The 16993-nt window shown below is 32.9% G+C and overlaps 1 pseudogene; it reads right to left on the reverse strand.

Annotated features, from left to right (window-relative positions):
• Window positions 1–4446: 4446 nt before the first annotated feature.
• Window positions 4447–14170, reverse strand: LOC149528008 (uncharacterized; annotated as a pseudogene).
• Between the last annotated feature and the right edge of the window lie 2823 nt (window positions 14171–16993).

The raw sequence follows: 16993 nt of genomic DNA on the forward strand, positions 1-16993 counted from the left end.
GTAGGAAGGAAAAGATTCTCAATAGGAAACTCACACTTAGGACTATATTTAGGCATGGAAATCATGGAGGTAATGGTAGCCATAGCATCTACTGCTTTGTTATTAGTCCTTGGTATTTGCTGAAAGACTATCTCTATGAAGTGTTGTTTAAGATCTTCAACTATCTAGCGATATGGCAACAAATTTTCATCCTTTGTGGTATTCATCTATGACTTGCTTAATGACCAATTACAAGTCTCCAAAGACAAGAAAGCTTTTGATGTTCCATCTGATAGCTTGACACAATAGTAAATTTGAACTCAATTTTCAACCAATTTTGGTCCAAATTTCCACCTAGTTTGGTCAAAATTTTGACCAAGATATTTGTCAATGTTTTTTTGGTCAAAATTTTGACCAATACATTCGTCAAAATTTTTTAATTTTTGGTCGTCCTAATTTGTCAATGTTGGTCAAAATTTTGACCAATCCACTCATCAATTTTTTTTAATTGGTCAAAATTTTGATCAATCCATTCATCAATTTTTTTTTGATTGGTGTAAATTTCAACCAATGCTTGGTAAAAAACTAATAGGCATTGGTTGAAATTTCCACCAATGTTTGATCGATTTTTTTTAGCATTGGTGGAAATTTCCACCAATGGTTGGTCAAAAAAAAATTTAGTTGGTGGAAATTTTGACCAATGCTTGGTAGAAAACTAACAAACATTGGTTGAAATTTCCACCAATGGTCGGTCAATTTTTTTTTTTAAATGTTGTATCAAGAAATTGCTTCTTATCCAAGCCATTTAATTTGCAACCTTTTAAATCTCTGCAAAGATAAAGTTGGAGCAAAAAAAAATTTCTTTTCAAGGGTGTCCTCTAATTGTAAATCGTCCATTCCATCATCTGTTCAACAAACAAGACATATCTAGTTCAATAGATAATGGAATGGGGATGCTTTACAATCAAAGGACACATTTGAGAAGAAAAATTCTCGTACTCCAACTTTACCTTTCTAGAGATTTAAAAGATTGCAAATTAAATGGCTTGGATAAGAAACAATTGCTTGATACACCATGGAACAAATGGACATTTATGCATAGGGCACCATCAACTATGTGAGTGATGTAGTCAAAATTTTTGGGGTCAAAGCCACAAATTAATATAAGGTTTATAATCTCCACAAGGTCGATATTGTGGTTGTAAGGGTTGTGGAGAGGGCACTTCTTCATTGTCCACTTCATCACTGATTAACTTGCACCACAGACTGACAATCTTCACTCCTATCCCTTATGTGAGTGTTGATGTAGAAGCCGAAGTGAAAAAAATAAGTGAAAGTGTGTTGAATAAGGTTTCTAATCTGAACTTGATCAACATTATTTATTTAAGGGCTATGGACTAGGCAATTCTTCAATGTCCAATTAGGGGTAGCATTACATCCTCTTTAACTGTTACATGTATAGCCCTAGGAGGAAATAGGTTGTTAGCTACTTCTTCTGGCCTTGCACTTTCTTCTTTGTGGATTTTTCTTAAACATAGCTCTACATCCATCCCCGGTTTCAAGCAATTTGGCAATTCATCTATTTGCTGCAAAAAACAATACACATTTCTTGTTTTAGTTTCCGATATGTCTTGCTCAACTCTTTCATTTGGAGAGAAGGTTTTTGTCATGGCAATAGCACATAAAACATCTCGAAGCAAAATTGAAGATGAAAATGAGTACAAGCATACAGTTGACTTACCTCAAGCAAGCTTCACTCTCAGAGCCAATTCAACAACACATAAACTAGACATATAGAATGAAGTGTAAACAATTACCATATATGAGTTATAGAATGAAGTGTAAAAAATTACAAGAATGTGGGTAAACTAACTCCCCTTTATAAGCTCTAAAATCTAAACCTGATTTGTACAAGACTTTATTCCTAGGAAGCTTGGAGAAAGAGATAAGGGAGGAGAGATAGTTAAAAGGTTAGTTTGTATTCTCAATAATTGTAGTCTAAGCCCACCTAAAGGCCTTCATATTATTACCTACCATATAACACAACTAAGTCCAACAAAGTTTCACCAGATTGAATCATTGTACATACACTAAAGCATTAGTAAGGGGAAGTTGGCAAGGTTCAAGAAGAGGAAACAACTGTAGAAGAAGAAAGTGTTTTTCCTTGTTGGTCAGGTATCTCTAGTTGTTGGTGATCCCAAAACCCTTTGATCTAGCTGAGATAAATAGTCCAAAATGTTCTAATGAAACTTTAAGGGCACTAGTAGAAGACTTCAGCAAGCATAGGTTCACATGCCTAAAATTGTCAAAACAAGTGCTGACATCAAACCAAATGTGTCCAATACAGTTATTTCAAGCTTGACAATGAAGATATGGAAGCAATGGAGCACACTTTTATAACATTATCTAGGAATTACAACTGCTTGCAGGCTAAGAGATAATTACTATAATAAAGGATGTGATGAGGGGATGGTTACCATCATAAAGGACATGACGGGAAAAGAAAATATTTCCCACCAAATGCAGAGGAGATAAAAGGTCATAAAGCTAGGTTAAACATATGACTAAATGGAAGGTGAAAGGGAACCATACGATAATGGTTTAAGTTTCTCCATAAGAATGAAATGGAGCCATATATCAGTTATGCCTAGATATCTTAGATATATAATAGTCAAGATAAGAAATTAAGGTAAATAATGTTTTTTATCAGTAAATTAAGGATTCTGTTTGGGCCCTCATCAACAATATAAAAGAAAATTTTCCAATAAAAAATTTGTTATCGTATAAACCCATGCAAAGTTTTCAATGCTAACAATTTTTCAATTACTAATACAAAATCTTATTCCAACACTACAGGGTAAAATTATCCCAAAACCAACCTACTTTAGACAAGAATGTTAAAACTATAATGCCAGAAAATCCTTCCACTTTAAGGAACCCATGCATATATGCAGCCAAACATAGTTAGCATAACTAAAAAACTATAGAAATCTGAAGGACTATGCTCTGCACACACAACTACAACACTATTGTAAGCATACTCCAACCTGTTCTATAAACCCAACTCCATTAAGGTCCAATTCCCAACATATATGGGTAACCTTATTCTTAAAGGAAGTTAACAAGCTAAAAAGGCTCGCCACTTCCAAGAATCCCTTCCTCAAGATACTCTTTAAACTCTCAAGTTGTCAATATTCTTGGCCAAATCATGGAAATAGATTCAAGCTCCTCATTTTGGGAGCATATGATCAAAACTCCCCGCATAGAGTTTCCAACTGAAAACCTCAAACTAGGACTTTAATTGCACCCACTAAAGCTTCCTCATACTTAATAAGAAGGAACACATTTTCCACTCCCAATATTACCTTGATTATAATTTTGAATATGTTTATTCACATTTGCATCTAGAACCCTAGCCTCTAATTGGGTAGAAGCTCTAGTCCAACACAATCCCACACTACCAAATCCATCTTGTCCAAGGACCAGCTTAACCAAATCTATGAGTGTACTGATTGGGGATGAAAAAAGTATTCATAGATGGTGATTGTAAATAGGACATCCATTATGTGAGCATCAACATTCTGAAAGGGCCAAATCATCAAAGCATTAAAATGTAGCTTGAACATTCTAGAGCAAGAGACAAGCCTCACCTCCAAAAAAGCCACTCACATGCTCCAAGCTAGAGAAACCACCTATCACACACACTAAAGGCACTTTAATATAAATCTGACACAAGTAGCAAAGCCATTTAGAAACTCTCTAATAATTATGAAATCCTCCAACCTACCTAAAATAATTTTTAGATCATTGTAAATTATTGGTGGATGAATATGAGGGAGGAGCAAAAATTGGGGGTACAATTTTTGACATGGGGTAAATAATCTGCTAAGAGATTAGAAGAGAGGCAATTTCATTCTTTCAAATTATCACTGATCATTGTGGAGTTGATCCTCATGGAGAAGGGCAACAAGGTAATTTGCATATTTTCCAAATGATTTACTACTTTATTAGACTCCCAATTCTAGTGAAGAGAAGCAATTTCTTCAAAACATTTATGCAAAAGAAAAGCCTCAGACATGATACCATGTAACTTCCAATCTTATAGCCTAACTATGTTTCCATCTTAAGAACATCTAACACCACCCATAGCTCCCCTTCATTGTTGGACCTAGTCCCAAGGAAGAAAGAACTACCTTGGGCATACTGCATTTAGCACAATAAAACACAAGCTCCATCTAGAAAAAAAAAGGTTTTGCCACATCAAAATTTGACTTTAGTAACTCCCCAAAGATAGCCTCTAGGATATCCCTAATCATTTAATTCAACAAGACCGCAATTCAATTTTGTAGAATGTCAAAGAAGCCACTAGGGTTTTACTTAAACAAGAAATTACAAAACCTTAAGGCAAGATTTTACATGAATGAGTCTAATGATCAAGAAAGGCATGCTTAAATGTCAAATTTAATGTCATATGATGAAGATCTCTGACTTGTAGATTGTAACAAACACTTCAGGAATAGTTCCAGCAAATGAGCCAATTATGTATGGACTATACTTGACATTTGTAGCAACACCAGCATAGTTAAAAATGATGTAAGGAAATGGTGAGATTCTCAAAAGAGCAACAACTCAGAACTGATGGAACCAATTTCCTTCTCCTACTAGCCTGGTCAATTTAAATTTTTGAGGCCACCTTTCAAGCCATTTCTATGTTAGAAAAGAAATATTGACCATTATAAGATATCTTACCAATTCAATCAACTAAATTTTATCAACATGGAACCATAAGATGATGGGCAAAAATTTACATGTATTTGGCTACAAAAGGTAGATCCAATGAAGTAAGGCAAGGGCATGCCAACATTGGTTCCTACCATTATTGTTAGGAATCCAATGCTGTATCCAAATGCCATTCCAACTAGCCACATTGAAGGTGCAGAAGGTAGGAGAAAAATGGGAAACAAACCCATTGACCCAATAAGCACAAATACAAGTTCTTTCACACTAAAAGTTGTTGCTTCCCAATCCAAGGTTGGTATAATCACCTACTACAAGGAACAACATAAGACTTTTATGAATAGAGCAAAGAAAGGCAACATCCATGTAATTTTTCTTCCAACACTAATGCAAGAACAAAATTAATTCTAGTCTGGCTAGTCAAAAACAAGTGATCATAAACTTTAGCAAAAAATGTGGAGCATCTAAACTACATATATGTTGCTCCTCCATCTACTTCTCCAACACTTTCAAATATATACAGACCACCTAGAAAATGATAGTGACTCACAATCATTTTCAGCCAAATATGTAGAAACAACTACACGCATACATGAATGTGCATTCACATTAACACACATCGAGAAATGTTAATGCTTCCCTCCCTCTAGCTTATTCTCATATTATTTTCCATATAAAACTAAATTATTTCAAGAAAAATCATCAATTGTAGTGGATAAGTCAAAAAACTATCATAACACATATTCAAAAAATAATGTCATCTCAATTAAGCTGGATGGTATACCAAATTTATCAATGATGAAAATAAAATGAAAACTTAATTTTATAGATCTCCAAAGAAAAGCACAAGTTAAAACATTTCAAAACCTGGTCAATTAGAATTGGCATTCCCTAGATGATGAAAGTAGCTACATGTGCCAATAGAGAAAAGCATAATAAAACCACCTTAATCCACCAACATATGCAATACTTGTCTGCTTTTTTCAGAACTTGCAACCTCCCAAATTCTTGGGGCTTTGGTTCATCTAAAAAACCTAATCTAAAATAATCAATTTTTTCCTGACATGTCACCTGCCAAACATTATGAATGACTTCCCTCATTGATTCAATGAAAGCAATGGACAACTTCTTGTTCTTGTCTTTATTATGAACAAGCCAATCTAGTTACTTGTATCTATACACATAGATCACAAAAGGAAAGGTTAATAAGAATGATTTATATGACCATAATTGTATGTGAAATAACTCAATTTAACTTATTTCAATAGATCAAAATGTTATAAAAATAACACATCGTGATCCTACTGTAATCACCTAAAAATGGTTACCTAGACCATAAACCTCCTTCTAGCATTTCTTGCTAATGTTACCAAGTGTTTGATCATAAACTTTCAAAATTAAGGTAAAATCAATTTATTTGATTTTAACCTATAGTTTGACCATCATATTCTAAACACATATATGATTAAAAGAATTTTCTCCCTTTTAATTCAAATATAATTCTCAAAAATCCATCCACACATTTCTTATTTCATAAATAAAAGAAATGCATTTTTGTCTACAAATGAGCCTTCTATTTTGACTAAATCATTTTGTCTACGCATGAAGGTGTAATTTTCCATGTGTTGAGAGCCTCCCATTTTTACAATATTTTTTTCTACACATTAAGGTGTAATTTTCCATGTGTTGAGAGCCTCCCATTTTGACAATATTTTTGTCTACACATGAAAGTGTAATTTTCCATGTGTTGAGAGCCTCCCATTTTGACAAAACAAAATCATTTTCTACAAAAATGCATAATTTTTTATGAGTGGAGCCTTTTATTTTGACTAAGGACATTTTAATGTCAAAAATTAGGCAAGGATTATTCTCCACCCTTGATTAGCCATTTCTTGTCTTTTGATCTCAACCATCCAATTTTCTTTAAAAAGAGGGCTCTCTTCTCATATGAAACACACTCTTGAATATTGTTATGCTATAGGTTTTCTAATAGGTTTCTTGGAGCTTTGTGGAGAACTCCGTTTTCTTGTCTTCATTCCTTCATACCATAGCATTTTAGCTTAAATTCATATTTTCATGCTAGTCTAATTTCCATTTTGCAATAATTCTATCTCATATAGCTTAATAGTTGGTTTGAAATACTCTCATCCATGCTTAGAGTAGTTGCACTTTGCATTCTCATCTTAGCTTAGTTTTCATCTTACATTGCATCATTGAGGCATACTTGGTGGACATTTTCACACTTGCATCTCATCTCTAAAAGAACCTCCCATTGCATGATTTACTAGCAAGAAGCACATTTCTAAGACTCAGCTGAGAGCTTGCATATTCAAATCCTAACTTCTTGCACTCTATGGATAGGGATCTCTAAGCCGGCATCTAAGCATTCCAATCTCATGGAATATCTTGGATAGAAGATTTTAGAGTGTTACACAAATATAGTGTACACCTACAAGAGAATTTAGAATAATTAGACTCAAAGTGAATGCCTGCTACTGTACAGATTGCTTTTTCTAGTTACCATTGTATGTCACTAGTCTAACACCCTCCAAGAAATTCATGTGTGGAATGATGGGGTCTTGATCTAGATATTTTGACCCAAAAAACCAAAATATTCAAGTTAATACAATTCAAAGATCTTTGCCACCTTATCACAACTTGCAATTAACAACTTGCTAAAAGAAAATTTAGGCTAGATGGAATGTTCATATCAAGAAGAACCATAGGAGTCTAAAATCCATTGTAAATTTTTTAATCAAGTAATGTTTATTACTTGTAAGAAAACCTCAAAAACACAAAAGTCGATAATCTAAAAAGTTCTCCACAATTGCGCATTAAATAAATAGCAACAGATCTGCAAAATAATAAAAAGGAAACTCAACACCAACTTGTATCAAGAATAATTGGCGACAAGTTTAACAACTAATTTTATTTGTTGAAACTTGACATACATTATTGCCTACTTTATAGATCTTATCTCAATGTGTTTTGATAATCCAAAAAGCCATCTTTCATTTAAACTAAGCTAAAATTTCAAATAATAGTAAATATAATGTGGCTCTCTCAGAAATGATACTACTGAGAGGCCTTAGAGAACACAATAAGTGTTTCTACACCATGAAACCAACTTCAGGGTTGGATACAAAAAGCACAGTGCAATTGTTTGTCTAAAACAATACATTTCAAATGCCTTAGGAAATTTTAAAGGTGTCTTTACAACATGAATGTTGAAAATAATTTACTCAGGTTGGACACCTTAGATAAAATCTCTACAAATTTCTTCATATGATTTTAAATTATCTTTGGTGCCATCATGTGAAGTTAGGAATTTAACTTGAATTTGTCTTCAATAAACATGAAAGATATAAATCCTGGTACATAGCAATTCCTCAAGTGAGTTGTATAAATAGAAATTAAAATCTTGTGCGTTGTGATTAATCTCAAGAACATCAAACCTAGAGTCCCTCTTGTGGATGCACATTCATCATCAAATAAGTGTATCAAAGACTTGCAAATCATATAGTGATCTTAAGATATCTATTACACCAATGAGAGTCTAATGCTGTCTAAGACTGAGAAAACTTATCTTTGCTAGTTACCTTTGAAACTGACACAACACCAGCTTCAAAAAAAGAAATAAAAGTAGTGCTTGATAAACAAGATGATTATTGAGCTTACAATAATCTTATATTCCTTTCAAAAGCTTGAACAAAACATCTCTCACTTCTATTATCAACCATTTCTATAAGATTCTTGCATGAGAAAATCTAAAAGAGTCAAAACAAGCGGATAAGAAACTACTTAACTAGTAAAACACACAACTTTGAAGTTGTGAATTCTAACAAAATCAAAACTCCATTATTAGTAATTTAGAGAAAAGTAGTTACCAGTCTCTTCTTAGTGACAACAACTTGCACCTGAGCAGAAACCCATTTTGCATCTATCATTTTTGTTGTATTAAAAAATGAGCACAATTTGAGAACAATAAAACATTTCCATGACAAAACCCAAGGTCAATTTCATGGTTTTTTTGAATACTTTAGTTCAACTTACCTGATAGAGAAAAAACCATCAAAACTTGCACAAGAGGAATGACAAACCTGGGATCTCAACAAAAAGGAAAGAAGGTTCAAACATTGAATTTTTTAGGATTTGAAAACACATTGCCGAATTTCCTTGCCAATTCATTTCCCAAAAAAACAAATGTTGTGAAAAACTGAACCATCAACTAAGTGAGTGATGCAGATGCAACCAAAATTTTTTGGGTCAAAGCCACCAATTAATATAAGGTTTCTAATCTCCATGAGGTCCATGAGGAATAGCATATATATATTTACAATTGTAATTTCAATGCCACAATGGAGTACAATGAATCTAACAAGGTTGTGACTGCAATAGACCCTAGCAATTTGAATAATTATATGTGATTGTATCTGACTTAGCAATTATGGAATATGCACGTACCTTGTGAACCATCTTTGATAGGTATAGAAATGCATCTATTTGCTGCAAAAAAAATGGTACCCTAATAGAACCAAAACATTTACAACACCTTAGAATCAGAAGGAAAAACAAATGCCAATATGAGAATTGGTAACAATCATCAATGCATTTAGCATCAAGATTAAATATATTTAAAATGAACAGAATAAATTTCAACTTACCTGAATAAATTTTTGAATTGCCTCGTGTTAATTGTTTGCTACACTCTCCTAGATTAGGTCAATTTTGTTCTATAGAATAATAATATGTTGAAGACACATTATTTCTACAGTAGCAAGGTGCTCTGAAGTTTGGGGCTGAAGACAGTTCTCATTGCTTGCAATCAAAAGCAATGCACCATCCATAATAGCAACACCATTTAGCATGGCACAAATATCATGACCCTACAATAGAGTAATTCAAAAGATGTAAATCAATTCATTATTGAAAAAACATCATTTATTATCTAAGTTGAAAAACTATAATCGACTAAAAATAATGACATATCGTAAAAGCTTCATGTGTGCATTTTCAAATCCAGGGACATCACACAAAGGATTGTCTTCCTTTCCACTACCATATGCCTTGCAATGTGAATTGAATGACGTTAGTTATTTATGATGTTAGTTATTTACCATGCTCCAAACCAAAGAGAAAAGCATTATTCTACTTTCATAAACCTTTCAATCGTCCATTATGAATAAGAAATAGTAGTTATCCAAACCATCCTTGTTCACAGTGTCCTCTATACATATGCATGAGAGCCTAAAGATTTAGCAAATTTTAGATAGAACCTAAGTAGGAAACAATAACTTATTGGAACAAAAAGATGTGTCAAGTTTAGCATACGGTTGACTTACCTCAAACAAGCTTCACCCTCAAAGCCAATTGAAGATGAAGATGATAATTTCTATTTCATACAAAATTAAGAAAACATGTATACTCATGATGTTGCATTCCATAGAAATTAAAGTTGTATACTGCATGGAAAAAAGCTTTACTATAGCAGAGGGAGCAACACATTTATATAGAAAGTTTAGAATGAAGAGTACAGATACAAAGATAATGCACCAGACAAATGACACAAGAAATTCAGTCTCATGTAGCAAAATGGGAGAAAATTGGAGATTTTGAATAGATTTCAAACATCTATTCAAAGATGATAAATTTTTTTACATGTTTTATGTGCATCTACCTTATGAGACTTATATGCAAGCTGTTGAACAAAGGAGCAAGCACAATGGGGAAGGAAAAAATTAGTTCAAAGGAAATGTATTGCACGGGATGAGGCAAAAATTAGAGAAAGAGTAGATTAGAGTAGAAAGTAATTAAAATGAAATTTAAAAAAAAATCTAAAATAACTAAAAAAATAGTTATTTAGAAATAAATTTTCAGGCATGTGGGTAACAAATTTTTGACCAAAATTTGTAAAATTGGAAAGCAAAGCTCCCACATAAGCTATATGTAGGTCTATCTAACTAACAATCAATTTTTTTTTGTAGAGTGACAAGCTTGAAGATCAATGTAGGGCACATTTTCTTTGTTTCAACTCGGCAGTGCCTTGTTCTCATATCAATGAACTCTCCTTGATCCCTGAAACACATATAATGAATCTTCACTCAGAAAGATTTTATCAAATTATTCAATTTCATCTAAATACTAGTGCCCATTTAGTAATAAAGAGCAATAGATAAAAGTGTTCCTATTTTAGGTCACCACTACATTATGAAGGAAATCATTCTTAACTTTAAAGTGCCAATGAAAATTGACCCTGTAACCTCTTTTTTATGTTTCATTTGGCTGAGCTGATAAAAAGGAGAAATGGGCCACTTCAATACTATACAAGAAAAACTGATAACCAACATTTTATTGACTAAAAAATGTATGAAAAACAAAAAAAATTGAAATTTCTTCATGTTTACATAATTTTTTTAAAAAAGAAAATGTTTATCTTTTTACTAAGAGTTGACTCCCAAAATTTTGATAATATGTGGGTATAAAATGATTAGACAGAACTTGTAAAATGTTCAGTCATGGAGTAAACTGATAATATGTGGATATAACATGATTGATCAATTTAGACTACTTCTAAAGGAAAATCAAATGATGAGTTAATCATTCACCCAGCTGAAATCAACTACAATGTGTACATACTTTCTTAAATGATTAGCAAGGTAATTTTTGAGTCAAATCTATATATGGATTCCATGGAAGTTTTTCTTTTGGTAATTTCTAAGTCAGCTCAAATCTTGTGTCGACTCTACTAAGATATTCATATCATAAGAACCATTTCTTTCTATTTGCAGGTCCATCTCCTTCATAGAATTAGTAGAACAATCTTCAATATTATTCTCAGTCTAAGATGATTCTTTTTCTCTGATCTGCAAAGCAATTGATGAATTCTTCGATATATGATTGTTTTGACCAATGCCCATTTGAATTTTTTTTCTTCTTCACACAAGAATTCCAAATCACTTTTCCAATCTTACTATCTATTCTGCTAGGAAGTAGTTTGGCTTTCATGGACCACCTATTTAATTAATATATAAAATGTATTACATTTCACATAAACTTGAATACATGTATGGAATTGAGATTTCAAGAACACTAAAAAAACTACTTATTTTTAACTGCTGAGGGTGCTTTAAAGATGTGGTTTTGCTGAGGAAGGGAGGAGGCACTTCATTTCAAACATGGTTCAGATAGTTCCTACATTTTTTTCCACATTTTTGAAGCCCTGAATATGAAGCAAACTCTTATGTTCACACAAGGTTTTCAAAAAAAATATTATGTCTATTAATTGATCAAGGTCAATAAGACTAGAATAGAATAGTTGAGAGAAACCTCTCCAATTATAAAAGAAAAAAACATTGGTAGTATGAAATTCTATAATATTATTATGCTAAGATTTCTAGATACCAATTCTATAATATTTATTGATATCAAGATTTTGTTATCTTTTTTCCAGTTCCATTTTATTCTTATAATACAGTAGGAAACTTCATCTAAGGTATTGATTATTGAGATAGTAAATGTTATATAATGTCTATCACAAAACAAATTAACATAAAACTTCATAATTTTATTAGAAATTTGTCAAGAAGAATTTTTTAGGATCAATTTTTTTCTTCAGCTCAATCTCAATTAGATGATACATTATAAAATTTGATTCTTTACTCAAACTCAAACTCATGTGATAATAGATTATGAAGTATGAGCTGATATTTTGCAAATGTAAGAGTCTTAACATTATAAGAACTAAAAATCAAGTAAAATGTTTGAGACCACTCTGTTTTCTAACTCGATATCATTCTGATGATACATTATGGAATATGAACCTCTTCTCTGATAAATATTAATAAATGTTAAATCCAAGAATCTTAACATACAAAGAGGTAAAAACAAAGTGAAATATTTATGACACAAATGAAATAGCATAAAAGAAGAATTATGAAAACCATAACTATTAATAACCTTATACAGAGACCATACAAAATGAGTGAAATTTATGTTTGACAATAGATAGTTTTACTTACCAACCAAGTTAAGATGAGGGATTTCTCTCCAACATCCATAGCTGGAGCACCAAAGATCCTTCCTATGGCAGCAATGTGACTTGAAACCCATTACAAGTTCCCAAGCACAACTATTCTAATGCTTTCAAAGAAACTATGCTTTAACAACCCATTAAAACTTATTTAAAGTGAAACAAATGATCTTCTTACTTATATAGCCAGAAGAAGATATGAAGTGCACATCAAAGAATTATTGGACTAAAGATAAAAACTTGTGTTAAACAAGTTGTATGTTTATGGTGGGGTCTTTCTCCTCACGTTCAACATGAGCCATATTAGACATGCATGCAAAATTAACAATATCAAATTTCCATAGTCCATTTGTAATGCAATTTTGTTTTGGATTTGAAAGAAAACTTCAAAGATAAGCAGTATACAACTTTAGAATCATGAAGAGTATAGTAGTATACAAAATTTCAAAGATAAGAAGTATACAAAACTAAGAAAACTTGTATACTCATGATGTTGCATTACATAATATTCCTGATGGGAATACTAGAGAATTAATTCATGTCATTTCAATGATTCTCAAGAAAAGAAAATCAAAATAATACCTAAGGGGCATATTCTAATAGAGATTAGTCTGCATGATTTTTAGAATAATATGTTGGATTTTTAATTTTTTTAAATCACAAAATAGTAATTACATGTATACATAATCTATATGAATTTCATTGACATTACTATAGGCATTTTATTACGAAGACAAACTTGTACATTAGAAGCCAAAAAGCCAAAATAGTTATGATTCGACAGTTTTGTGATTTGAGAGACAAAGAAGCCAAATATTCAGAAAATGACAAGCAAAAATGGAAAAATCTCTATAGTTTTAAGACTAGAAGATCTTAATGGGTGGGAAGAAAAAATTCCACCATTTAGGGTGTGGTAAATGTAGGGAAAAATCAGACTCGTACCATGCCATGATTCAAATTAAACAAATTGAAATAAAATGTGAAAGGGCTTACCTCAAAAGTATTTAGAGATTGTATGTGTTAGGGAAAAAGGTAGAGCTCATAGGTGTCAAAGTAATTTTTTTGACATTTATCACTTTAATAAGAATAGATGGCACTTGTTTGTAGATCTCATTCACCACCATGAGTGTCGCTATAGATGTAGGAAAACCCATGTTGTTTGAACTCCTTCACAGTTAGGGATTGTGCCTCTAATTTAAAATGTATTGCAATGAGATTACACATCGATAAGACAAAAGTAATAAACCCTCAATTTAAAAATACTAATAAACACATGAACCCATGTATTGACTTTGCAGGTATGGATCGAAACTCACAATTTTGTCAATAACAAGTTGTTCAGATCATGCATGTAAAGTTGTTTGGATTGGATAAGTCCGCACTTACCTGGATAGTAGAAAACACATTTGCAGCAACAATCTCCATTCCCTCAATGCCTATTGTGATCAAAACCAACAAAACACAAATGAACCCGTGCACGCAAAAATGTTTTTGTTTTTTTACATCTAAGCCTTGTGTTGGTCAAAATTTTGACCAACATGGGGCTTAGATGTAAAAAAAAGAATTTTTTTCCTTCTACATTCCAACCAACCTAAATTTTTTTAGTTGATGATGAAAAATTTTGGTAGAAAAATAAGGTCAAATGTAGTAGTGATGCAGCCCTGTGACCAATCCTTCATACTCAGCTATATTGTTTATGCAAGGGAATGAAATCTTATAAGACTTAGGAATGAGGTCTCCTTGTAATGTAACAAACAAAATTCCTACCCTCGATCCCTTTTATATGAAGGAACCATCAAAAAATAGCTTCCACTGTGTACTAGGGGTAACAATCATAATTGTGTCATCTGGAAAGTCTGCTATAATGGGATGGTCTCCTTGAAGAGGAGCTTCAACAAGCTAGTCTGCAATTACTTGTCCCTTAATGGCCTTAAGATCCTTATAGACAATGTCAAATTCACTTAAAATCAAGACCCATTTTGTAGCTCAACTAGTGAGGGAGGCTTTTGATAGAAAATATTTGAGTGGATCTATCTTGGCAATGAGATGTGTAGTGTGATTAAGCATATAATGGTGTAGTTTCTATGTGTAAAAGACTACTGCAAAATAAGCTCGCTCAATAGAAGTGTAATTCAACTCATAGCCAACTAATGTTTAACTAAGAAAGTATATAACTTGCTCATTACCATTGTCATCTAGCTGTGCCAAAAGGACACCTAAGGCAATTGAAGTGGCTGAAATGTATAGAATCAACGATCGTCCTGCAATTGGAGGGACTAGAACTAGAGGATTATCCAAGTATACCTTAACTTGTTCAAATTCTTTCTGACATAGGAAATCCCATTGAAACTTAGTCTTTGCAAAGAAAATGTTGAAGTGAATGGACCTTATCTACCAACTGGTACACAAACCATCTGATGGATTGTAACTTTCCCTAAAAACTATGGAGTTGTTTCAATGTGGTAGGTGGAGGTATTTTCATGATGGCTTTTACTTTCGTAGGATCTACCTCAATACCTCTCCTTGACACAATGTAGCCTAACAACTTGCTTGATTTGACCCCAAAAACACACTTCTTTGGATTAAGGCGCACTTTATATTTCTTCAACTTTTCAAAAATGCTAGTGAGCACATCAATGTGGGAATCACGTGTCTTTTATTTTCCTAGGATTTCATCAACATAGTCCTCCATTATGACATGGAGAAGGTCATGGAATATTGTAGTCATTGCGTGTTGATAAGTGACACCGACATTCTTCAAGCCAAAAGGCATAACCTGGTAACAAAAGGTCCCCCATGGAGTGTTAAATGTTGTTTTATGTTGATCTTCTTCTGCAACTTTGATTTGATTGTAACCAAAGAAACCATCCATTAAATACAACATCTCATGTCCGGCAGTCAAATCCACTATGATTTCTATCTTAGGAAGTGGAAAATTATCCTTAGAACATGCAAGATTTAAATCTAGAAAATCCAAACAGACGTGAATGCCCCTAGATGCTTTCCCTACAGGAACAATGTTGGAAACCCACTCAAGATAATCAATAGGGCGGATAAACTTTTCCTCTAGCATTTTTTGCAGTTCTGCTTTGACTATAAGTGCTACCTTAGGATGCATTTTACACAACTTTTTCTTTATAGGTTTAATCTTGGATCTACTGTTAAGTGATGCACAACCAAATCTGTGTCTAAACTAGGCATGTCTTTGTATGTCCATGCAAAATTGACTTTACCCTTTTGTAAGAACTTAGTCATTGCCTTTCATTCTTTGGGACTTAAGGTAGCTACAATGTAGGTGATTTGTGTTATCCTCCATACCCAAATTGATGAGAATTATGTCCTCATTCAATATAGATGACTTTTCTAGTGGTAAAGTTCTAAATGGCAAGTCAATCTCTCCCTCTTCTAGTGCCTCTAGGAGGTTTTCACTGAAGATGCATCCTTTATTTATCTTTTTTGTCATCCAAAAGTGCTCCAAAAGAGTTTTCACTAGAGGATGTTTCTTCTATTTTTCAATTTTTATTTTCTTTTTCACTTTTGTGACTAAGAGAGTTGACTTGGTTACCAAAGTAGGCTTCCTCATTGTATTGGATCTCAAGTTCACAATCTTGGAGATTCTTAAGGCCAAAAAGTGCCATCACTGGTTCATCAGAGTTATAGATATTGAGAGCTGGCAATGTGTCTTGAAGGTCATAGTCTATCATGTTGGGGTTGGTGAGAGGTAGGTCAGTGGACAAAAGGTCAGCTATGGTAATGGCATGAACATGGTTATCTAGGTCATCCTCAATGTATTGGAAGGATACTTCGAAGAATTCCTCCTCTTTAGTCTCAAAATTAGGGTCAACCATACAATAGTTGTCAGCAAAGGATACCTTGGGTTTAATGAAGCCTAAACCACGTCCTTTAGGATAGCTATTAGCCTCAAAGGGTTGTTTGATTCCACCTTCTTTTGGTCCAAGGCTAGTACCATGATATCCCATGTTTTTAATAATGGGAGGAGTCTTAACATATTTATCTTTGGGGAATTTCACAAGTTCATCTTTTCCATCAAAATATAGCCAATCTAGGATATTAGATTCCATGTGTTCATCACTAAGTGAACCCCAATGTTCAAATGTTGTTTTGTTAACATGAATATTATCCTTATTTTCATAAGGTGGTAGTTGTGAAGGTTTTCCATATGAACGAGGAGAGTGGTAGTTGTTCAACACACAAGGGATTTTCAATCTTATACTCTCCCATTCCTAG

The sequence above is a fragment of the Cupressus sempervirens genome, chromosome 11 (genome assembly GCF_028749045.1).
Source record: "Cupressus sempervirens isolate cs-2001-9-10 chromosome 11, ASM2874904v1, whole genome shotgun sequence".
Taxonomy (NCBI): domain Eukaryota; kingdom Viridiplantae; phylum Streptophyta; class Pinopsida; order Cupressales; family Cupressaceae; genus Cupressus; species Cupressus sempervirens.